The sequence below is a fragment of the Chiloscyllium punctatum genome, chromosome 5 (genome assembly GCF_047496795.1).
Source record: "Chiloscyllium punctatum isolate Juve2018m chromosome 5, sChiPun1.3, whole genome shotgun sequence".
Lineage (NCBI taxonomy): Eukaryota > Metazoa > Chordata > Chondrichthyes > Orectolobiformes > Hemiscylliidae > Chiloscyllium > Chiloscyllium punctatum.
Genome location: NC_092743.1, coordinates 53337029 through 53362826, shown reverse-complemented (window position 1 = coordinate 53362826; position 25798 = coordinate 53337029). Strand labels below are relative to the sequence as shown.

At 41.6% G+C, this 25798-nt stretch overlaps 1 protein-coding gene across 7 annotated transcripts in view; it reads left to right on the top strand.

Moving 5' to 3' along the window:
- Nucleotides 1-25798, top strand: part of LOC140477084 (RNA-binding Raly-like protein) — a 910390-nt gene that overhangs the window by 308465 nt on the left and 576127 nt on the right. The window contains exon 1 of one of the 7 annotated variants that reach the window (XM_072570326.1): nucleotides 12695-12714. The exons of the other annotated variants lie outside the window; for them this stretch is intronic. The gene's annotated coding sequence lies outside the window, so the exon portion shown is untranslated. Of the gene's footprint in view, nucleotides 1-12694; nucleotides 12715-25798 lie in introns of those variants that run through there. 7 annotated transcript variants of the gene reach the window in all.

Here is a 25798-nt window from a genome sequence, read left to right as displayed (position 1 = left end):
TGATTTGGTGAACTGAAAGCCAAGATAGAGTGATTAGATGAGTGTTACCTCATGCAGCACTGTTTTAGATGAGAGATACAGCATAAATAGTAATAGTATGCATGAAGACAATGTTTCCTTCTTTCCTAGCAGTCATTGTGAAGAAGAACATATGGCATGTGACACTCAGCTGGGAGTTGAACAGGAGACAAAGGTTGCAAACTTCCGTCAATAACATCAGCCAGAGTCAGGTGTGCCAAGTGTTTAAAACTTATGGTGGGGATCTCAAGGCATCTGAATCACTATTAGTAAAGTCACATAATAGTGGTCAAAGAAGATATTTTAGTTTAGTTTAGTTTAGTTCATTTGTGGGATTTGGGCATTGCTGGCTGGCCAACTTTTACTGCCCGTCTTTAGTTGACCTTGAGAAGGTCGTGGTGAGCTGCTTTCTTGAACCACTGCAGTCCACCTGCTGTAGGTTGACCCACAATGCCATGAGGGAGGGAATTGCAGGATTTTGACCCAGTGATAGTGAAGGAACAGCGATATATTTCCAAGACAGAATGGTGAGTGGCTTCGAGGGAACTTAGTGATCCCATGTATAGAACATAGAGCATAGAACAATACAGCGCAGTACAGGCCCTTCGGCCCTCGATGTTGCGCTGATCAAAGCACACCTAACCTACACTAACCCACTATCCTCCATATACCTATCCAATGCCTGCTTAAATACCCATAAAGAGGGAGAGTCCACTACTGCTACTGGCAGGGCATTCCATGAACTTACGACTCGCTGAGTGAAGAACCTACCCCTAACATCAGTCCTATATCTACCCCCCCTTAATTTAAAGCTATGCCCCCTTGTAATAGCTGACTCCATACGTGGAAAAATGTTCTCACTGTCAACCCTATCTAACCCCCTAATCATCTTGTACACCTCTATCAAGTCACCCCTAAACCTTCTTTTCTCCAATGAAAACAACCCCAAGTGCCTCAGCCTTTCCTCATAGCATCTTCCTGCCATACCAGGCAACATCCTGGTAAACTTCCTCTGCACCCGTTCCAGTGCCTCCACATCCTTCCTATAGTATGGCGACCAAAACTGCACACAATATTCCAGATGCGGCCGCACCAGAGTCTTATACAACTGCAGCATGACCTCAGGACTCCGGAACTCAATTCCTCTACCAATAAAAGCCAGTACGCCATATGCCTTCTTCACTGCACTATTTACCTGGGTGGCAACTTTCAGAGATCTGTGTACATGGACACCAAGATCCCTCTGCTCTTCCACACTACCAAGTATCCAACCATTAGCCCAGTACCCCATCTTTTTATTACTCTTACCAAAGTGAATCACCTCACACTTAGCTACATTGAACTCCATTTGCCACCTTTCTGCCCAGCTCTGCAGCTTCTCTATATCCCGCTGTAACCTGCCACATCCTTCCTCACTGTCTACAACTCCTCCGACTTTCGTATCATCTGCAAACTTGCTCACCCAACCTTCTAACCCTTCCTCCAGGTCATTTATAAAAATGACAAACAGCAATGGTCCCAAAACAGATCCTTGCGGAACACCGCTAGTGACGGCACTCCAAGATGAACCTTTGCCATCAACTACTACCCTCTGTCTTCTTCCAGCCAGCCAATTCCTAATCCAAACCTCCAACTCACCCTCAATGCCATATCTCTGTATTTTCTGCAGTAGCCTACCATGGGGGACCTTATCAAACGCCTTACTAAAATCCATATATACCACATCTACCGCTTTCCCCTCATCTACCTCCTTAGTCACCTTCTCAAAGAATTCAATAAGGTTTGTGAGGCACGACCTGCCCTTCACAAAACCATGCTGACTATCCTTGATTACATTATTCTTATCCAGATGTGCATAAATCCTATCCCTTACAATTCTCTCTAAGACTTTGCCCACAACAGAAGTGAGACTCACTGGCCTATAGTTACTAGAATTATCCCTACTCCCCTTCTTGAACAAGGGAACCACGTTTGCTAGCCTCCAGTCCTCTGGCACTACTCCTGTAGACAAAGAGGACACAAAAATCAAGGCTAATGGCTCTGCAATCTCCTCCCTTGCTTCCCAGAGAATCCTAGGATAAATGCCATCAGGCCCAGGGGACTTATCTGTTTTCACCCTTGCCAGGGTATCTGCTGCCCTTGTCCTTCCAGGTGATGTAGTCACGGATTTAGAAGGTGCTGCCTGAGGATCTTTGGTGAATTTCTGCAATGCATCTTGTAGATAGTACACATTGCTTCCATGAAGCATCAGTGGTGGAGGGAGTGGATGCTTGTGTCTGCAGTGCCAATCAAGTGGGCTGCTTTATTCTGGATGATGTCAAGTTTTTTGACTACTGTTGGAGCTGAACTCATCCAGGCAAGTGGGAACTACTCCATCACACTCCCGACTTGTGTCATGTAGATGATGGACAGGGGATTTGGAGAGTCAAGAGGTGAGTTACTCGCTGCAATATTCTTCACCTCTGACCTGCTTTTGCAGCCACTGTTTTTATGTTTTGAGTCCAGTTGAGTTTCTGGTCAATGATTATCCTAGGACGTTGATAGTAAGAGATTCAGTGATGATAATGCCATTGAATGCCAAAGGGCAGTAGTTAGATTGTCTCTTATTAGTGATGATCACAGTCTGGCATTTGTGTGGCATGAATATTACTTGCCACTTGTCAGACCAAACCTGGATATTGTCCAGATCTTGCTGCATTTGAACATGAACTGCTGTTTTATAACCAAGGTGTATAATTAATGAATGGTCACTTGGCTTACTGTTAGAGGTTAAAGATAGGCCACAGCTTCACTAAAGGAAAAACTGCAATCAGAAAAGTATGTTGTTTTATTACATTTGAAACAATATGTTCAAATGGAATAACTGTTCTATCTGTTGAAATTCTCACTTTGTGCTTGATAGATTATAGGGATGGTTTCCTACCACTGATCTTTATCAAGCTATTGAACTAAGGTATAGGTACTTTTGGCTATCCAGTGTAGTCAAGAATGATTGTCTTTCATGAGTTTAAAGATAGTATGAGGCGGACTAGGAATCTGCAGGTTTTATGGCACTTACAGGAAATTGTTCTCAGACAGGATATTTGGTTTGTATTATTAGTTGGACTCATGGCTTGTTCTTTTGTCACTGTCTCTTATTCTTTTCTGCATTTTGTCATTACTGGATCTCAGAATGCTGAAACTTTCCCTGTAACCTCTGCCTCCATTTTGATTGGTCCGGAGCAATGATATCTACTCTTGAGAGACCAATGTTATATATTCATAAAATCCCATCAGTGTGGACGCAGACCATTTGGCCCATCGAGTCCATGCCAACCCAAGAGCAACTCACCCAGACCTACTCCACCTCCCTTATGATCCTACATTTCCGATGGCTAATCGGCCTAGCCTGCACATCCCTGAAAACTATGGGCAAGTTATCATAGCCAATGCACCTTGTGTGTATATGTTTGGATTGTGGGAAGAAACAGAAGCACCCGGAAGAAACCCACACAGACACAGCAAGAAAGTACAAACTCCACACAGTCAGTCACCCAAGGCTGGAATCGAAAATGAATCCCTGGCACTTTGAGGTGGGCAAAGCTAATCACCGAGTCACTGTGCTGCCCCAATCTTCCTGTTACCTTTGAAGTGCTTCATCTGTTCTCCTTGGGTGCGTGTGTCCTGACTGAGCTGAGAGAAGGTTGCTTGATTTGGGAGCCTGATATCTGATATTCAAATGATATGGTCATCTAATATAGTTAATAACTGTGATTGGAGCCTCAAAAGTTATTGTGCCTGCCTGTGAGAGGACATGTCTTTTTATTTGTTAATGGGATGTGGATGTCACCATCTTGACCAGCATTTATTGCCCATTCCTAATTTCTCAGATGGCAGTAATGAGTCAACATCACTGCTATGGGTCTGAAGACACCATGTAGGCCAGTTCCAGGTAAGGATGGCAGATTCCTTTCCTAAAGGACGTTAGTGAACCAGATGGGACTTTGTACAAGAACCAACAGTGGTCACATAGTTGCAATTAGGCAAGCTTTTTATTTGAGATTTTTTTGAATTCATATGTCACCAATATTCCTTGGTGGGTTTTGAACTCATGTCCTCAGAACATTAGCCTAAGGTTCTGGATTGCTATCACTGCACCACCATCTCCCCAGATGTTCCTGCTGTTACTGATGTTGATGCATTTGTCCTTCCATTTAATACGTAGGATCTTCCGCAGGCTTCATCGATGATATGGCTCCAGTGCCTTAAGGGGCCTCCTGTATGCTGCCTATACACAGCCTTACATTGTAAGGCAGGGAGCACGACTGAATAATTGACCATCACTTTCAGTTTTAACATTGTGATCTTCAGTCAAGTGGCCATAGGCATAACATTTCAGACTATTAAATTTATTTGGATTTCTTCAGTTGGATTTCTTTGCCAATGTCAGCTTCAATAAAAGATATGGGAAATATTCCACATTTTCTAAGGATTCAGCTGAAGTATGTAAATTAGGAATTTGCTAACTTTGGTGGTCTTAATGTTGAAGTGTGAATCCTGTCTTCTCATATTGCTCAGTAAATATATTGATGATTACCTGGTGCAGAGGTTGGTAATGTGAAATAAACTATTATCTGAAAAGGTATGATCTCGTCTTTGTTTCAGAGGGCATCAATCAACAGGATTCAGACTGAGGGGTTGACTGATGAGTAGGTAGCTCAGTAGGTAGCACTCTCAACTCCAAGTCAGAACATCACGGAATTAAGCACCAGTTGGAAAACTTGAGACTGTCACTCCATGCAATATAAGGGAGTTCTATAAATGTTAATACTTCCCACATTTGGACACTCTCTGCTCTCTCTGCTCATCTGCACTCCCAAGAATCTTACCATTAGCCCAATACTTTGCATTCTGATTACTCCGTCCAAAGTGTATCACCTCGCATTTGTCCACATTAAACTCCATTTGCCACCTCTCAGCCCAGCTCTACATCCTATCTATGTCTCTCTGCAACCTACTACATCCACAACTCCACTGACCTTAGTGTCACCCGCAAATTTACTAACCCACCCTTCTAAGCCCTCATCCAGGTCATTTATAAAAATGATAAACAGCAGTGGACCCAACACCGACCCTTGCGGTGTACCGCTAGTAACTGGCCAACACCGACCCTTGCGGTACGCCGCTAGTAACTTTCTTCAATAACTAGCAATCAAATATTCTTCAGGATTAATTTAATGACTGAAAATGCACATTATTATTTAATTAAGTGCTAGCATCATAAATTGCACTAGAAAATGGACCATGAATGTTCTGAATGAGCTTGACAGACGGGATCGAAAGCATGTGGTAACCTGTGGATGGATTAAACTGTGGGGAATAATAAAATGGACCGATGCACTCAATGTACCAACAAAGCCTGGAGAAAGAAACAGGAAATGATTCTGTTCCCTTAGGCTGCTCCAAGCTAAATACTGTACGACAATGAATGGCTGCACTATTCATTATCCCTGATTGCTAATTACCCCTTTGAATGATTCAGCTGTGTCTGCTGCTGGATAATTGGTTTAGAAATTTATGGTTACAGTTTATAGCAGTGTTTGCATTGCAAAGGTGCTTCATATCTGTGATTTTTAAAATAATCAATTCTCTTCAGCATTTTTATTAACCCTTAAATAATAACATTTATATAATGACTGACAGCTGGAGGGCAGGAATATGGGCGATGACTTTTAAAATTTCTATCACATCTATGCCATGGCAACAATTAGTAAGTGCTCTTTATTTGAATATTGAAAACTGACCTCATGCAAATCTATCTGTTGACTAATTTGAAGACGCAAAGGAGAAATTATCTCTCGTATTCAACAAAGGGTGAGTGTCTGTATTGGAAATACAAAATAGCTAAGGCACAATTGACAGTTTCAAAAAATAGAAGACCAAATGTTAAAACTTAAAAGCAGTTTTGAACCTCATACTTCCATTCACCTGTTGAGTTGTATTTCCAGATGGTTTGCTACTGATAATGGTTGACCATTTACTGAAGAGCAGGAATTTTTGGATGTTGATAGTTTTTGCAGTCCTCTGACAATATCCTGAATCAACTCAGCTTGAGAATTCAACTCCCTCCATTGCCAACTGCAGTATTAAGTGTAATAAACCTGATATCTAAAGCAGTGACTTCAGAAAAGTAAAGTCCTGAAACTGCTTGATTCCTTACTGGCTCACAGTCATTCACGAAAAAGAGCTCACAGCCTCTGCCTCTTTTTCCCTACATTTGATTCAAGACCCATATGACATGATTGACTTTTATTGTTCTTTAAAGTGCTTTTCAATTGCCAAATCAGTCATTACAGTAGGACAATCACCACTTACTCACAATCAACTGGAAATAAGTAACAAATGCAGCTTTTCCAACCCAATTTGTATTCTGAGAATGAATAGGGGGAGAAACAAAACAGCTGTTTGGCAGAGACAGAGGCATTCAGTTCATGATATAAGTTTAAAGATTTTGCCTTAGGCTGTCCAGCTGTGGCAGCGAAGCAATGGTTAAGTCAATTTATTGAAGAAAAGATCCAATTAATTGTAAATATATTGCACTTTCTTCACACTTGAGTTGATGGCTATTCAATTTTTTTTATCTGTGCAAACAAATACCTGAAATGGCTTCTCTTTCTAAATTACCATTTGAGACCACTGGGATGAGGATAGTGTCGAAGTTACATTCTAAATTGGGGAGAGCTGATTTCAGTATCACTAGACAAGATCTGGCAAAATAGACTGGGAAAAAGTACTGGCAGGTAAGTCTACATTTGAAAAGTGGGAGTCTTTTAAATATAGCATAGTGAGAATTCAGGGCCGAGGTGTTCCCTAAGAGGGAAAGACAAGGTCACCAAGTCTAGGGAACCCTGGATGTCAAGGAATTTTGAGAGTTTGATGAAGAAAATGAAGGAAGCATACGTCAGGTACAGTGCATTAAAAACAGTGGAAACCTTCAAAAGTATTGAGAGTGGAAGGGGTTGCTTAAAAGGGAAATTAGAGGGGCAAAGAGGGGCCACAAAATACCTTTGGCAGATGGGATCAAGGATACCTCCAAGGCTTTTCTTACATATATCAAGAATAAAAGGATTACCAGGGTCAGAGTGGGATGTATTATAGAGACCAAAAGGCCAATGTGTGCTTGGAGGCAATGGATATTGTGAGATCTTAATTAAGTACTTCAAAGAGGAGAAACAGTGTAGCCGGAGATTTCAGTTGGAATTGAGTGTTTCCGGAACATGTTAAGATTAATAAAGAGGCGATGCAAGTTGTTTTAGCAGACATAGAAATACATAAATCTCGAAGGTCTGATGAGGTGTATCCCAGGCTGCTAGTGGAGGGAGGTGATTAATGGGTCCTGTTGGAGAGATTTAATACTTTGTTGGTCACAGGTCAAGTGCCAGGTAACTGGAGGATAGCTAATGTGGTCCTGTTATTCAAGAAGGACAGCATAGATAAAACAGGATGTTGCCTGTCTGTTACGTGGAGAGATGGGATATGCTGAGTTTGTTTTCCTTGAAGCAGAGGGAGCAGAAGGTGGATCTGATAAAAGTTATACAAAATTATGAGAGGCATAGATGGAGTAGCTTGTGAGAATTTCTTCCCTATGGCAGATATGTCTAACACCAGAGGGTATACATTTGAGGTGAGGAGCAAGTAGCTTAGAGATCTGAGGAAAGAAATTTCACCCAGCAGATGGTAATGTGAAGGGTGGCAAATGCAGATAATCTCGCAACATTTAAGAATCATCTGGATGAATACCTAAAATGCCAGGAAGTAGTAAGCTATAGGTCAAGTGCAGGTAAATGGGATTAGTGTGGTTTGCTATATGATGACTGAAGAGTCTATTTCTATGAAGTATAACCCCTGACTCCCAAGGATGTCTCCTTCACCCCCTCCTATTGGTCATCTCCACACAGCTCTTTGCAATATCATGATGCTAGGTTCCTTGTGTACACTAACTTTACCAGCACTACCTGATCATTATGTCTTTGCCCCCACCACTGTCTCTGATTTGTTACAATGCATTTGTCTAATATTCAATACAAAATGAATAGAAGTGTCCTTCAACTAAATATTATGGCAAATATCTTTAATCTGCCCTACAAGCTTCATTAGTTAGCCAACAACATCATTCCTCTTCCTGGTTTGATGCTGAGACAAAACTATTTGTGACCTTGGTGTCATATTAGGTCCTGAAGTGATCTCCCGACCATATGTCTATGCCATCAAAAGATTCTCTAGATCTATGTCTGTAACATTGCCTGTTTCTGTCTCTGTGACTATCTACTAATGAAAACTCATCCTTGTCCTTGTTATGTCTAAACTTGATTATTCCGATGTTGACTATTCTACCCCAAAACAAGACGTCATCTTAAATCTACCTTCTGCAGACTGGTGAGGTCGCAAAGTGCATTTTTATCATTGCACAAAGTTGAAGCATTATAACGAGGCAGTTATGAGTCTTTTTACTGCATCTGAGATTTAAATTTAACAATTGACATATTGTTCATCAAAATAACATACCATTACTTTTACCTAATATAGGAGCTACTGAATACATACAGCCTTAAGCTGGAGTTTCCACACATATTTGTAAATACGTAGATTGTGTCAGTGGCTTCAGCATTTTCCAACATTTTGTTAGCAGATTAAAATTGTTTCCTGTCCTTTTCAGTCTCCTCCTCCTTTGCACATTATAGCCTCGTTCTCATGCTTTGCATCCTTTAGTATCATCGATAGTCACAAATGAGGTGCCAAAAGACTGGAGATTGGCTAACATGGTGCCACTGTTTAAGAAAGGTGGTAAGGACAAGCCAGGGAACTATAAACCAGTGAGCCTGACCTCAGTGGTGGGCATGTTGTTGGAGGGAATCCTGAGGGACAGAATGTACATGTATTTGGAAAGGCAAGGACTGATTAGGGATAGATTAGAGTGGTGCTGGAAAAGCACAGCAAGTCTGACAGCATCCGAGGAGCAGGAAAATCGACGTTTCGGGCAAAAGCCCTTCATCAGGAATAGAGGCAGAGTGGAGAGATAAATGGGGGGAGAAAGTAGTATATAGTACATTAGGTGAATGGGGGTGGGGATAGGTCAGAGAGGAGGGTGGGGGTAGGTAACAAAGAGTACAATAGGTGAATGGGAGTGGGGATGAAGGTAATAGGTCAGAGAAGAGGGTGGAGCGGATAGGTGGAAAGGAAGATAGGCAGGTAGGACAGGTCATGAGGGCGGTGCTGAGATGGAAGGTTGGAGCTGGGGTGAGATAGGGGATGGGGAAATGAGGAAACTGGTGAAATCCACATTGATGCCCTGGGGTTGAAGTGTTCTGAGGTGGAAGATGAGGCATTCTTCCTCCAGGCGTCGGGTGGTGAGGGAGTGGTGGTGGAGGAGACCCAGGACCTGCATGTTCTCGGCAGAGTGGGAGGGGGAGTTGAAATGTTAGGCCACAGGGCGGTGGGGTTGATTGATCCCTACTGATTAGGGATAGTCAACATGGCTTAATGCATGGGAAATCATGTCTCACAAACTTGATTGAGTTTTTTGAAGAAGTAACAAAGAGGATTGATGATGGCAGAGTGGTACATGTGATCTATATGGACTTCAGTATGGCATTCAACAAGATTCCCCATGGGAGACTGGTGAGCAAGGTTAGATCTCATGGAATTCAGGGAGAACTCGCCATTTGGATACAGAACTGGCTCAAAGGTAGAGGACAGAAGGTAGTGGTGGAGGGTTGTTTTTCAGACTGGAGGCCTATGACCAGTGGAATGCCACAATGATCGGTGCCGGGCCTTCTACTTTTTGTCATTTACATAAATAATTTGGATGTGAGCATAAGTGATATAGTTAGTAAGTTTGCTAATGACACCAAAATTGGAGGTGTAGTGGACAGTGAAGAAGGTCAGCTTGGATTACAACAAGATCTTGATCAGATGGGTAAATGGGCTTAGAAGTGGCAGATGGAGTTTAATCTAGATAAATGTGAGGTGCTGTGTTTTGGGACAGCAAGCTTATACACTTAATGGTAAGGTCCTAGGGGGTGTTGCTGAACAGAGACACCTTGGAGTGCAGGTTCATAGCCCCTTGCAAGTGGAGTCACAAGTAGATAGGATAGTGAAGAAGGCATTTGGTATGCTTTTATTTATTGGTCAGAGTATTGAGTACAGGAGCTGGGAAGTCATGATGTGGCTGTACAGGACACTGGTTAGGCCGCTGTTGGAATATTGCATGCAGTTCTGGTCTCCTTCCTATCGGAAAGATGTTGTGAAACTTGAAAGGGTTCAGAAAAGATTTACAAGGATGTTGCCTGGGTTGGAGGATTTGAGCTGTAGGGAGAGGTTGAATAGGCTAGGACTGTTTTCCCTGGAATGTCGGAGGCTGAGGGGTGACCTTATAGAGGTTAATAAAATCATTAGGAGCATGGAAAGGATAAATAGGTGGGGGAGTCCAGAACTAGAGGGCATAGGTTTAGAATAAGAGGGGAAAAATATAAAAGAGGGGCAACATTTTCACACAGAGTGTGGTACATGTATGGAATGAGCTGCCAGAGGAAGTGGTGGAGGCTGGTCCAATTACAAAATTTAAAAGGCATCTGGATGGGTATATGAATAGGAAGGGTTTGGAGGGATATGGGCTGGGTGTTAGCAGGTGGGACTAGATTGGGTTGGGATATCTGGTCGGCATGGACGAAGGGTCTGTTTCTGTGCTGTACATCTCTATGACTCTATTTATACTTGCAGCCTCCTCCTTTTTACCCTGTAACTTCCACCTTCTACCCGTCACTGCCTTCTCCTCCTCCTCCCCCACAGTCTCCTCCTATTTCCTCTCTAACCTCCTCCTCCTCCCACTCCTATAGCTTCCTTCTCCTCTGGTCCTTCCTTCTACTTGCATCCTCCTTCATTCCCACCCTCTTGTAGCATGCTCCCTTCTTACCTCTTCTGACATGACCCCTTGTAGCCTCTTCCTCCCTCCTCGCAGTATTGTCGTTTCTAACCCCTTTTTTAACTTCCTCTTTTCCACTCTTCCCTTGTATCCTCCCCCTCCCTACCCTACACACCTCCACATTAGTAGCAGGAGCCATCCCTGCAATCTAACAGACTGATTCTTGGGTCTGGCTGCGAGCAATTCTGAAGGCCTATATCACACAATCCCTGAGGCCTGGACCCAGCATCCCCTAAGACCCAGCTCCTGGTAGTAGTACTGAAACAATTCCCTAAGAACAAGCAATACCTGGGTCGAGTCCTCACTGTCAGTCCCAGAGGCCGGGGCTCAGCAAATAGTACCTCCAGAAAATTGTTCGCTGTAGCCACTTAACTTTCGGCTGTATCTCCATTCACAGTCTGGAGATCAAACACAGACTAGGGGACTGGTTCACGAAGCATCTGCACTCTGCATTCATCAAACAACTCAACCTCCTGGTTCCCATCCATTTTAAGACTCCCTCCCACTCCCCAGGGGACATGTCCATCCTTGGCCTCCACCAGTGTCAAAGTGAGGCCAAATTTAAACTGGAGGAACAACACCTGATATTTCGCCTGGGAAACTTACAGGCAAATGGCCTCAAATTTGACTTAACCAGCTTCAAAATTCTCCATCCCCAGCCTTATCTCCTTTGCCTCCTTCTCAGCTCCCTGATCTGAAGTAACTTGTCTGTCTTCCTACTCACCTATCTGCTCCATCCTTCCCAGTGACCAATCACAATAAGCCTCTACCTGTATCCATCTATGACCATCCCACCTAGCCTCCCTGACAGACCCCCGCCCCCAGCTCCAGCCCCCTCCCTCTGTTTACTTTTGGGCTCCCTTTCCCCTCCCCCTACCCTCCTCCCCCCCCCCCACCCCCCCACTTCCCCCCCTCCTCCACTTCCCCCCTCCTCCCACTCCCCAATCCTGATGAAGGGTTTTGGCCCGAAACATTGTCTTTCCTACTTCTCGGATATTGTCTGACCTGCTGTGGCTTTTCCAGCTCCACATCCATTGACACAGATTGGTTGTCACAGATTGGCACTTTTTGTTGATAGGCTCATTAGCAGCCAAAGGGATATGAAACATCCTGTGAGTGGAGTCGCACAAGGAATATATATTTCAATTGCTCTTCATGGATTTTGTGTCTCTGAGGGAAAGGGACTGCCTTGTTCTGAAAGGTCACAGCGAGAACTGTGCTGTCCAAGCCTGGATCCCCTGGCTGGCATAGACACTGCAATGTAATATTGCTTGCAGTCTCCTCTACCCAGGCACTAGTTAATATGTCCAAATCCAACCATGCAATGACCAGAAGATCCAGGCCATTCGTTCATGTTTTCTTTAATGAAGTAATTCTACAATAATCATTTGAACCTTCAAATATTGTCAAATTCAACTTATATGCTTAGTAATGGTCTGAAAAGTTGGGGTTGTCTCATGCATTGAGTTGACTTATTTGCTACAGCATGTTTTATTGTGATCCCACCACAAAAGGATCACTTTATTCCTGTTTTTGGTACTGCTTTTAGTATGTAAGTGATGTCTGAGCTGAACTCTTTGCTTGACCTGAGCTGCTATTTGTGGCTGCTCAATACAGAAAATAGATGCAGGCAATGCTTGCCAGTAAGTGACAAAAGAGTACCATCTGGTTTAAAGTGGTTTTGATTGCTATGGGATTGGAAAGGGATCATCAGAGATAGCAGTGTGAAATGGCTGGTAAGCTTTATATTTTTCCAATAAATTATCTTCACATAGCATTGTAATACATTCTACTCTTTGTGCCACAATTCTCATTGTTTTCTTTAACATATTGGAGAAGTTCTTGTGGCTTAATTCATAAGGGAATTATAGTTATATCTGTAATAAAACAAATTCTTATCAGCTCTCTTCATAGTCAGATGCCTCTTAGTTTAAATCTGTCCCTGGTTATTGGCCCATGTAGTAATGGAAAAAATGCCTTCAGGTTTCATTGAATTTCACCAAGTAGCTATGGCTTAACTCCTGCTAGCATTATAGCTGAGTTGAACTCTGTGATTCACATATTTTCTTAGTTTTTATTTTATCTTCTGTGGTGTACATAGTAATATGACAAAATAAAAATCTACTGTGGTGATGCCATGGGAATGATTCAAACCTGCTTTCTTTTGGATTTGGATTTCAAAGCAGAGGCAGAGGACATTGGTCAGTTCTGTGCATTTTGTTTTCCCAAAAGGTAATGAACTCAATGTGTGATGTAAATGCATCTTTCGAAAAAGCCACGTGACTGCAGTAGAGTGCCTATGAGAAACCCAGCAGTGATAAAGAAAAAGTGTTTATTGTGTTAGGTTAATGACAGGCTGAGTAAATACATTAAGACAAGTAGTATCTTTTTGATTTCAGGGCAGAAGGTTGACAGTTTTAGTTCAGAAGAACCTGGAGTTGAAGCTGCAAGAGGAAAGTTTCTCCTAGCAGGAGTACGAATTTCGTTCAGGGGAAGCAGTTAAATCTTCAGAAGTCAATTCTAGTTTCGAAGCCAGAAGAGTTTGGATTGAAATCTTGAACCTGTTAGAACTAAGTTTTGGTCTTCATGATTGTGAGAGGTACTTCCCAATGGTGTCTGAAATGAATCATTAATTTGTCTCTACCATTCAAGAAAACAAAACAGGTAGCATTACTAAAGTCATGGTTTCGCAGTATAGTTTGCAGCGACAAGGAGATAGTGAGGACTGCAGATGCTGCAGAATCAGAATCGATAAAGTGTGGCACTGGAAAATGCAGCACAGACATTTTGGGCATAAACCAAATTGAAGGGTCCTGATGAAGTATTATGCCTGAAACGTCAGCTGTCTTGCTCCTCAGACACTGCCTGACTGACTGTGCCACACTTTATCAACTTTGACACTCCAGCATCTGTACAATCTTAAAGTAATAACTTGAAAAGCTAAAGTAGTAGTGCTATTTTACTCGGACTGACTGTTTATAAGAGATGGTATTGGGAAAGGTGTTGACACTTTCTCTTGATGTCTGCATTAAGATCCTTTCTAATTCTAGAGTCATAGAGATGTACAGCACGGAAACAGACCCTTCGGTCCAACCTGTTCATGCCGGCCAGATGTCCCAACCCAACCTAGTCTACCTGCCAGCACTCAGCCCATATCCCTCCAAACCCTTCCTATTCATATACCCATCCAAATGCATTTTAAATGTTGCAATTGTACCAGCCTCCACCACTTCCTCTGGCAGCTCATTCCATACATGTACCACCCTCTGCGTGAAAAAATTGCCCCGTAGGTCTCCTTTATATGTTTCTCCTCTCACCCTAAACCTATGCCCTCTAGTTCTGGACTCCTCCACCCCGGGGAGAAGACTTTGTCTATTTATCCTATCCATCCCCCTCGTGATTTTATAAACCTCTATAAGATCACCCCTCAGCCTCCGATGCTCCAGGGAAAACAGCCCTAGCCTATTCAACCTCTCCCTACTGCTCAAATCATCCAACCCTGGCGACATCCTTGTAAATCATTTCTGAACCCTTTCAAGTTTCACAACATCTTTCCGATAGGAAGGAGACCAGAATTGCACGCAATATTCCAACAATGGCCTAACCAGTACCCTGTACAGCCGCAACATGACGTCCCAACTCCTGTACTCAATACTCGAACCATTAAAGAAAAGCATCTCAAATGCCTTCTTCACGATCCTATCTACCTGCGACTCCACTTTCAAGGAGCAATGAACCTGCACTCCAAGGTCTCTATGTTCAGCAACACTCCCTAGGACCTTACTATTAAGTGTATAAGTCGTGCTAAGATTTGCTTTCCCAAAATGTAGCACCTCGCATTTATCTAAATTAAAGTCCATCTGCCACTTCTCAGCCCACTGGCCCAACTAATCAAGATCCCATTGTAATCTGAGGTAACCTTCTTCGTTGTCTGCTATACTCCAATTTTGATGTCATCTGCAAACTTACTATCTATATCACTTATGCTCACATCCAAATCATTTATATAAAAATGATGAAAAGTAGTGGATCCAACACCAATCCTTGGGGCACTCCACTGGTCACAGGCCTCCAGTCTGAAAAACAACCCTCCACCACCACCCTCTGTCTTCTACCTTCAAACCAGTTCTGTATCCAAATGGCTAATTCTCCCTGTATTCTGTGAGATCTAACCTTACTCACCAGTTTCCCTTGGGGAACCTTGCCAAACACCTTACTGAAGTCCAAATAGCTCACATCCACTGCTCTGCCTTCATCTCTTTGTAACTCTTGTTACTTCTTCAAAAAACTCAATCAAGTTTGTGAGACGTGGTTTCCCATGCACAAAGCCATGTTGACTATCCATAATCAGTCCTTGCTTTTCCAAATATAGGTACATCCTGTTCCTCAAGATTCCCTCCAACAACTTGCCCACCAGCTATGTCAGGCTCATTTGTCTATAGTTCCCTGGCTTGTCCTTACCACCTTTCTTAAACAGTGGCACCATGTTAGCCAACCTCCAGTCTTCCGGCACCTCACCTGTGACTATCGATGATACAAATATCTCAGCAAGAGGCCCAGCAATTACTCACACAGTGTTCTAGGGTACACCTGATCAGATCCTGGGGATTTATCCACCTTCATGCATTTCAAGATATCCAGCACTTCCTTCTCTGTAATATGGACATTTTTCAAGATGTCACCATCTATTTCCCTATAGTCTATATCTTCCATGTCCTTTTCCACAGTAAATACTGATGCAAAATACTCGTTTAGTATCTCCCTCATTTTCTGCGGCTCCATACAAAGGCCACCTTGCTGATCTTTGTGGGGCCATATTCTCTTCCCTAGTTACCCTTTTGTCCTTAACATATTTGTAAAAATCTTTTGGATCCTCCTTAATTCTATTTGCCAAAGCTATCTCATGTCCCTTTTTTGGCCTCCGATTTCCCTCTTAAGTATACTCCTACTGCCTTTATACTCTTCTAAGGATTCACTCGATCTATCCTGTCTATACCTGACATATGCTTCCTTCTTTTTCTTAACCAAACCCTCAATTTCTTTCATCATCCAGCATTCCCTATACCTACCAGCCTTTCCTTTCACCCTAACAGGAATATACCTTCTCTGGATTCTCGTTATCTCATTTCTGAAGGCTTCTCATTTTCCAGCCGTCCCTTTACCTGCGAACATTTGTCCCCAATTAGCTTTTGCAAGTTCTTGCCTAATACGGTTGAAATTGGCCTTTCTCCAATTTAGAACTTCAACTTTTAGATCTGGTCTATCCTTTTCCATCACCATTTTAAATCTAATAGAAGTTTTTTCTGGTTTCTTTTTGGATAACAAACTTATATTCTGTTGTTACAAAACATCTGCATATCAGGCACTAATCACCATGCTAACCAATTGCAAAAGTTAAATATATGTTCTATTAAGCATTCTGGGATATGATCTGTCCACTGTTATCATCAGGTGGGGTCATAATAACCATAAAGTATCACTGCTATAACTATCTGGCTGGTGAAAAAGCATTATGTTAAATAGCAATTTCAATGTCTTCTTTACAGAAATAAAACTGCATAAGGATGCATTCTCTACTTCTTTTTCTTTACTACTTATAACAAACAATGTTCTTCCATGCTTGGTCCTGCCCAACCAAATACATGCACACTGTTATTTTGGGACCAATATCAGCTCAAAGTAAATCTGTCAAGGAATATATTGACAATACATCTATCAAATTTGAATAGATTCCAAGAATTGACTACCATGGGCACCTACTCCAACTTGTTTTGGAGATAATGCTTTGAGGATCACCTGGTCCCTTGTGAAAACATCACTTATCCTTTTCATTATGATCATTAAATGATGCATATGAGAACCTTGCAACAGGCTTCTTATTCAATTTGGAGTCACCCTCTTACCTTCAAAGATTTTCTGAGAATATTCCAGCAGTTGCTATCACTTGAGTACACTTCCCCTTTAGGAAGTGTTTTCGGGAAGAGTAGGTGAGTTGTACAACATGCCATCATCTTATACTCCTGGGTCCTCTGCTAACCACGCAATTAGCTGATAGTGCATTTCTGTGAGAAGTAGAAGTAGGTAATTCAGCCCTCAAGCCTGTTCTGTCCTTTACTATGATTATGGCTGATCTCATCTTAGCCTCAACTCCACTTTTATGCTTGCTCCCCAGAACTCTTCAACACATTACCTAATTAAAAGTTTATCTTCTCAATAAATTTACTCAATGCCCCAGCATCCACTGCACTCTGGGGCAGTGAATTCCACACATTCAATACCCTTTGATAGAAATAATTCACCCTTACCTCTGTTTAAAATCTGCCAACCGTTAGCCTAAAACTATGACCTCTTGTTCTAGATTGCCACACAAGGGTATGCATCTGCTCTGCGTCTACTTTGTCAATCCCTTTTAGAATCTTGTCTGCCCCAATTAAATCTCTTCTCATTCTCAACTCCAGAGATTAAAGGCCTAAACTGCTCAATCTCTCCTCATGAAACAAAGCTTCCATCTCTGGAATTAATCACATGAACCTTCTCCGAACGACCTCCATGGCAATTACATCCTTCCTCAAGTAATGGGATGAAAACTGTACGTAATACTCCAGATAGTCTCACCAATGCATTATACAATTGCAAAAACACTTTCTCCTTTTAAATTCTATTCCTTTCACAATCAGAGCCAAAGTTCCATTTGTCTCCTTAGAATCTGCTGTACCTCCACACTAGCTTTGTGCAATTCAAACGTGAGGACACTGATCGCTTTGCACCAAAATATTTTGAAGTTTCTCTCCATTTAGATAATAAGCTGCCTTTTTTAAATATTTTGACCAAAATGGATAACCTCACACATATCCATGTTAAACGTTTGGCCCAAATTACCCAGCCTCTCCATTATAAATGTCTTATTTCTTCATTGCAACTTATTTTCCCAGCTATTTTAATGTCATTTGAATTTGGTTACGGTACGTTCTATCCCTGTATCAGAGACATTAACACAAATTGAAAATAGTTGCAGTCTGAGAAACGAGCCCTGTGGAATCCGACTTCTTGCATTTTGTCAACCACAAAACTCTGATTTACTTTGAATCTTTCTTTTCTGTTGGTTAAAGTGGGGTTGTATGCTGGGCTGCCTCAATTTGACCAGGCACGGAGTAATTGAATATCAGGATCTGCAGATTAATCTAAAGGTAGGCCTAAATGAATTTCTGGCCCATAATGTTTCAACAAATCTTATAAATGGAAGACCTGTCTCTTTGAAAAGAAATGAGAGATCTGTTCATGCCTTAATGAGCATTTGAAGTATGGGTATTCTCATTTAGGCAATTGCCTGTAATCTGTGCAATCACAAGAAATAAACAGTATTTTTAACCAAATCAAATAAACTTTATGATTAAAGGTATAGTCCAGGACCATAAGAAATTCATTACATCACAGGTAAATACACAGCCTATGAAAAATGTTCATAAATATCTAATTCAGTTTAAAAAGATTTTTGCACAACATAGCGATAGAATTTCTGTTATAATTGATGACGGTATATGTTCCTCATGTGCATTGCATAAGAAATAAACAAGCAAATTATAACTTAATTTGTTCGTAGCATACATTGTTCATATTAATTATGTGTAATGCAGCAACTAAGAGGCCTTTGGTTTGGAGTATAGGATTTTCCAAAAGGTGCATTTGTTGTGGCCTATTGTTTTAGCAGAAAAGCCCAATGCGGTTTGTCATTAAATTTGCTTTCATGCTATCACCCAACCCAAGACCACTCTGCATGTTATGAATCAGAAAATGGCAGTGCATAATAAAAGAGAGCCTGGTTTTCATATATTCGTTTGTTCATGAATTCAAATTTATTCAAATTGAATGAGATCTTAGTGAACAACTAATTACTTAATAGCTAAGGCATTTAATATTGCTGTGTTAATTATATCATATTATCAAACCACTGTGATCTTTACATACTACTGGCTTTTATGTACCACATTTTAGAGCATCCCAATGCATTTTACAACTAATAAAGTACTTCTGAAATGTGGCCACTTGTTATGTGGAGAACACAGCAGCTATTTTATGGACAGCAATCACTTGAAACAGTAATCTCTTAATGAACTGAAAATATGGATTTTTTTTAAAAGCAAGCCTCAAAATTTTGCCTGTGTTGTTTGAAGGATAAATATTGGACAGGTCACCTGGAATAATTACTTTTTTTTTGTTCTCCAAAATAGTGTGGAATGTTTTACATTCACCTTGGGCAGGTGGGGTTGCAGTTTAAGTCTTATCTGAAAATTAGCTCTCTGACACAGTAACATCAATGTATATCCTTCCTAATTTTACAGACAGATTTATTTATTGATGTGAAATTATTAACATTGGTGTGGTTCTTATTACCTTACTATATTTTAACTGACACTTAAAGACATGTAATTTGGTGAATGTCATATCAGCATTGGATCTCACTGTGTCTACATTGGCTGCCTTGTTTCCTACACCACAACCATGACTATTTGTCAAAGAAGGAATTCTTTGGTTTTAAGCAGGTACAGCTGCTTGAATGTTGGTTAAAGTGGGGCTGTATGCTGTACATTGGCTGTACACTGGCAGAAGTATATATGTAGTATATTTCGTTGTAATAAGTTGGAACAAGAATTGTGCCTCAGATCAGTTCGAGAATAAGATATTTCTTATTTTCCCCATACTTGTGTGGGTTTCCTTGGGGTGTACCAGTTTCGTCCCTCAGTCCAAAGATGGACAGACCAGGTGAATTGGTCATACTAAATTGCCAAGTCAGGGGTAAATATGGGATAGGGGAATGGGTGTGTGTGGGTTACTCTGCGAAGTGTCGGTGTGCACTTGTTGGGCCGAAGGGCCTGTTTCCATACTGTAGGGAATCTATTCATATTTAGGGTTGGCATGGTGGCTCAGTGGTTAGCAGTGCTGCCTCACAGCACCAGGGATCTGGGTTTGATTCCAGCCTCGGGTGACTATCTGTGTGAAGTTTTACACGTTCTCCCCGTGTCTGCGTGGGTTTCCTCCGAGTGCTCCCGTTTCCTCCCACAGTCCAAAGATGTGCAGGTTAGGTGGATTGGCCATGATAAATTGCCCATAGTGTTCAGAGATGTGTAAGTTAAGTGCATTAGTCAGGGGTAAGTATAGTGTAGGGGGGATGGGTTACTCTTCGGAGGGTCAGTGTGGACTTGTTTGTCCAAGGGGCCTGTTTCCACACTGTAGGGATTCTATAAATATGAATTTCTGAGTTTGACAAGGGACAGAATTTCAGTTAAATTTCTGAATTCTCAGAACATCAAGATGAACTGAAATTTTGTTGATGATCCTGACTGTGTGTATATTCCTATTAGATGTTATGAATATTATGATTACTGTGTGAAGGAAATCCACATAGTTCATGGTTTCAGCATTTTTATTTGATCAGGTGAAAAACTTGAGACCAAATTGTTACTTCAAGGTCATCATGTTGGCTGTTACTAATGAAAAACGGACTTTCCTTTCCCTCTTATTACTCTGTTCTGCCACACTCTAATGACCAGATGTTTTGTGTTTAAAGCAAAAGGACAGAGAGAGACAATAAAGAATTTTCTTCCTTTTACTTGTGCAGTTTTCTCAATCTGAAATGAGCAGCAAGCATTCCAGGTCTGGCAATCCAAGGAAGATCTAATTTAAACAATACAGACTTCATGGCAAAGTGGCCATTTTTTTCAGGACAGTTTGGGACTTTCAGTACTGCCATTCCAACTAAGCAAGGCATTTGTAATACTATGAAGCCAAATGCATAAAATCATACTATCACCACTCTGGGTATATGAATAGGAAGGATTTAGAGGGATATGGGCCAAATGCTGGCAAATGGGACTAGATTAGTTTAGGATATCTGGTTGGCATGGACCAGTTGGACCGAAGGGTCTGTTTCAGTGCTGTACATCTCTATGCCTCAATGAAAGAGAACAGTTATAGGATAAAAGGTATAATTAAAAGAGTGTCCTGAGCCCTGACGTGTTTCACCAATGACACCTATGCTGCCACTCCTCCTCCAACACTTCACTGAAGCCTGCACTGCACTCATTTTATAGGCGCCATTTCTTTGCCGCTGGGCACACCCCGTTGCTGATGCCGGGTCCCAAACTGAAGCCACACACGCCCTGCAACCAGGAGTAACCGGCTTCATTGCCACCTCAATAGTGCCAGGAATTCTGGGCCTACTGCAACCAGGAGTCTCTGGCTCTGCTGCCAGACCAGGCCATCAGAACCACCTCGCTTCCGAGTTGTCACCTTGCCAGCACCGCCATCTTGAAATGTTTGCTGGCCCCATCACCTCTGACCACTGGAAGGGTTTTGCTGCTCCGGCTGCTGCCAGCCCCAAAAGCCAGGAGGAAGTCCGCGCTGCAGCGACCACCACTTCCTCCAGTCACTGTAGGAAGCTGTGCCTGCCACCGTCTACAGTCACTGGGAGGAGCCGCCATTCCACATATGGCCCATTGTAACTGCCACGCCGACTCCACTGCCTAGCCCGCTGCAAAAGGCTCTAAAGAAAAGAGAAGTAAAAAGGCAAGTGGGAACAGATGGATCCTGGGCAAGAGCCGCCTTGCTGCTCTACAGCCATCTTGAGTCATGCTTAATTCTGTATACTCACAAGTTTATGAGTCCAAAATATTACATAGAAAACAGGGGACTGATTGATTTTGACATGGATTGTACTTTCAAAAGATGGAACTCCCAGCAATGACACCGACACTGGTTGCTAGCCATTGTTCTGAATTCAGTCAAAAACGAGCTTACCCCAGGTACCTATGTGAGAAATTAAATTCTGAAAGAAACCCATTAGACCGTTCACCCCATTAAACATGCTCCCAAAACTAGCACACAGTATATGAAATATTGCCAGCAGTCTGAGACAGAGTTATATATCCTGTCAGGATCCTGATCCAAAACTCTGCCCCTGAAGTCAAGATCAAATTGAGGCCACAACCTTGCACTCTCTAGGGAAGAGTCAAATATTTTCCTTGAATTGGACAATTAATGTCCAGAGTTTTAGAACAGTAGGTGGAGTCTCAAAGTAGTAGGACTCATAAGAGTACCTGCAGTTCAAAAGAAGCAGTAGGATGCTCTTTCAGATTTTAAAAAAAGAGAAAGAGAGAGACAAGTTACCTTAAGGTAAAATTGTGCTTTCTCCAGCTATTTAAATACTTAAATTATAAAAACAAAGACTCAGCAACCAATTAACATTTGTAGAAGGGAAATATTTCCAATGGCAGTTTGCCCAGAACACTGTCTGTTGCCAGGAGACTGCCTCTGGCGTGCAGGACTAGGCCTCAATATCTCTAAAAGCCTGCAGGCCAAATGGGAAATTTCAATCAGTTTCTGACAACAGGCCTTTAACGAAACTTAAAAGATTCACATATCATCCTGCTGTCTTCCATGCACCTGAAAGAAAATAGCTAATTGCAGGATAATGCTAGTAATACAGCACATGCAAAGTTGCCTTTAGTCTTGAGCCTACCGGAGTTTAAAAATCCAGTTAGCAATTTTTAAGTTAATTGGTAATGTGCTTAATTTAGTCTCATCATCTTAGCCATGGACACCATGCACTGGGTTGGATTTTGTCCTCAGTGACAAGCAAAAGATATCAAGCCTTTATTGCTTGTATGTCCTTATGCACACTTTTATGACCTAGTTTCAGTTAGCCAACTATCAATAAGCATACGGAGGAGAAAGTGAGAACTGCAGAGTCATAAAGTGTGGCGCTGGGAAAGCACAACCGGTCAGGCAGCATCCAAGGAGCAGGAGAGTTGACGTTTTGAGCATAAGTTCTTCATCAGGAATGTTCCAGTTGTGCTTTTCCAGCACCACACTTTTTGACTGTCAATAAGCACAGCCATCTGTACAAGTCATCTGGGGTGAAAAGGAACTGTGCATCTTTTTTTTATCAATCAGTTTGACGAATCAATGATACCACAAAGTGTTGGCCTAATAATTCAATACCAAATAAAATAAAAGGAAGAAAAAGACTAGGTATTTCAAAAGACATGAGATGTAAATGAATTTTATAAAATTCAAATGAATTTTATAAAATTCATTTACATATTTGTATTTGTTTGAATCTCCAACTATAATTAAAATCTGAAGAAATAATGTTAGGTGCATTAGTCAGGGGTAAATATGAGGAATGGGTCTGGGTGGGTTACTCTTCTGAGGGTCGGTGTGGACTTGTTGGGCTGAAAGTCCTGTTTCCATATTGTAGGAAATCTAATCTAATCTAATCAAATAAGGTTAAATTCCAGAGCAAGACATGTTGTTCCCAATGGTTAAGAAAGGGTTTTTTTTAACTGCAATGGATTTTTTTTCCTGGCATGCTCAGAAAGTACCTCCCAGGTAACCAAGATTCAGGGAAGATTCCTTTAGATTAGAAAATAATCCCTTTATTCAGACCGGGAGGTAAACAAAAAGCAGGAAACCCACTTAGCTTAACATCAATTATAAGAAAGATGATAGAATCTATTACTAAAGATGTTACAGCAGGGTACTTTGAAACGTACAAGATAATCAAGCAGGGTAAACATAGTTTTGTGAAGGAAAATCATGTTTAAATAATTCATTGGAATTCTGAGACGATAACATGTGGTTGTCCAAAGAGGAATTGTTGGTTTGTTTAGATTTCCAGAAAGCATTTGATAAAGTGCCACATCAATGGTTATTGCTGAAAACAAAGCTTATAGTGTCGAGGTAATAAATTGGCATGGAGAGAAGGTTGACTAGTTAACAAGAAACAGAGGGGAGACAAGATCTAATGAATGGTGTGCCATAGGGATCAATGCTGGGGTCTCAACACTGCAGAGTTTTATATAAATAGCCTAAAACACATGGACAAAGACATTGATTTTATTTTGCTGACCTCCTATAGTTAGTAAGTTTGCAGATGACACCAAAATTGGAGGTGTAGTGGACAGTGAAGAAAGTTACCTCAGTATAAGATCTTGGTCAGATGGGCCAAGGAGAGGCAGACGGAGTTTACTTTAGGTAAATGCGAGGTGCGGCATTTTAGAAAGACAAATCAGGGCAGGACTTATACATTTAATGGTAAGATCCTGGGGAATGTTGCTGAACAGAGGGACATTGGATTGCAGGTTTATAACTCCTTGAAAGTGGAATCGAAGGTCAATAGAATAGTGAATAAGGCATTTGAATGCTTTCCTTTATTGGTCAGAGCATTGAGTATTGGAGTTGGAGGGTCATGTGGCAGCTGTACAGGACATTGGTAAGGCCACTTTTGGAATATTGTATGCAGTTCTGGTCTCCCTCCTATTGGAAGGATGTTGTGAAACTTGAAAAGGTTCAGAAAAAATGTACAAGGATATTGCCAGAGTTGAAGAATTTGAGCTATAGAGAGAGGCTGAATAGGCTGGGGCTGTTTTCTCTGGAGTGTCGGGGTGACCTTACAGAGGTTTACAAAATCATGAGGGGTATGGATAGGATAAATAGACATGGTATTTTCCCTGGGGTGAAGGAGTCCAGAACTAGAGGGAATAGGTTCAGGGTGAGAGGGGAAAAATTTAAAAGGGACCCAAGGGGCGACTTCATGCAAAGGGTGGTGCGTGTATGGAATGAACTGCTGGAGGAAGTGGTGGAAGTGGTGTACAATAACAACATTTAAAAAGAATCTGGATGGATATATGAATAGGAAGGGTTTAGAGGGATATGAGCCAAGTGCTGGCAAATTGGACTTGATTAAGTTAGGATATCTGGTTCGTGTGGACGAGTTGAATCAAAGGGTCTGTTTCCGTGCAGTATATCTCTACGACTCTCCATTATGCCTTGCATGTCTGCATCAAGTCTTCAAATAAAAACCATTATCTGCTGCCAATTTCCTGCTTTTCCCCCAAATCCTTGTACATTATTTCAATCCAATAATCATCCAATACTGTCCTGAATGCCTCAATTGACCCTGCATCTGCCACCTTTCCAGGCAACTCATTCCATACCTAGCTACTTACTGTGTGGAAAGAAGAATTCCCCTGCATTATACTTGTTCCATTTGCAAATCCCTATAAAACTGTGCACTCTGATTCTAAATCTTTTTACAAGCAGGACAGTTTCTCCCAGTCTACTTTCTCAAGCCTCTTCATGGGTGTTGAAAATCTCTAACCTTCTCTCAGGCCTTCTTCTCGCCAAGGAGAACAGTCCCAGCTTTTCAGTCCAGTTATACAGAGTACTGTGTATAAGTCTCCTTATTTGAGGAAGATTGCAAATACATTGGAAGTAGTTCAAAGATGGTTTACTAGATTAATACTTAAAATGGGTGGATTATCGGATGAGGAAAGGTTCAAAAGTCCAGGATTATATTGACTGGAGTTTAGAAGAGTGAGAGGCCACTCGTTTTAATTGAAAGATTGAAAAGATGGATGTGCAAATGATGTTTCCCCTTGTCAAAGAATCTAGAACAAGGTTGCACTCTTAAAAATAAAGAGTCATTCAGTTAAAACAAAGATAAAGAGCATTTTCTTCTCAAAGGATAGAGAGTCATTTGAACGTTCTTTCTCAACAGATGTGGAAATAGTGCTGGAACATTTTTAAAGCAGAATTAGATAAGTCTTGGTAAGCAACAGGGTGAAAAGTGGTCAGGGTTAAATGAGAATGTCATATCAAATCTTATTGAATGGCAGAGCAGGCTGAATACGGTGAGTGACCTACTCCTGTTTCTAATATGTCTGTTTGTAGCTACAACTTTAAGGCTTTCATTGTGATGAATGACAAGTACTTCAGGGTGCTTTCATGCAGCTTTTGGAAGACCAGGACAGCAACCCCCTG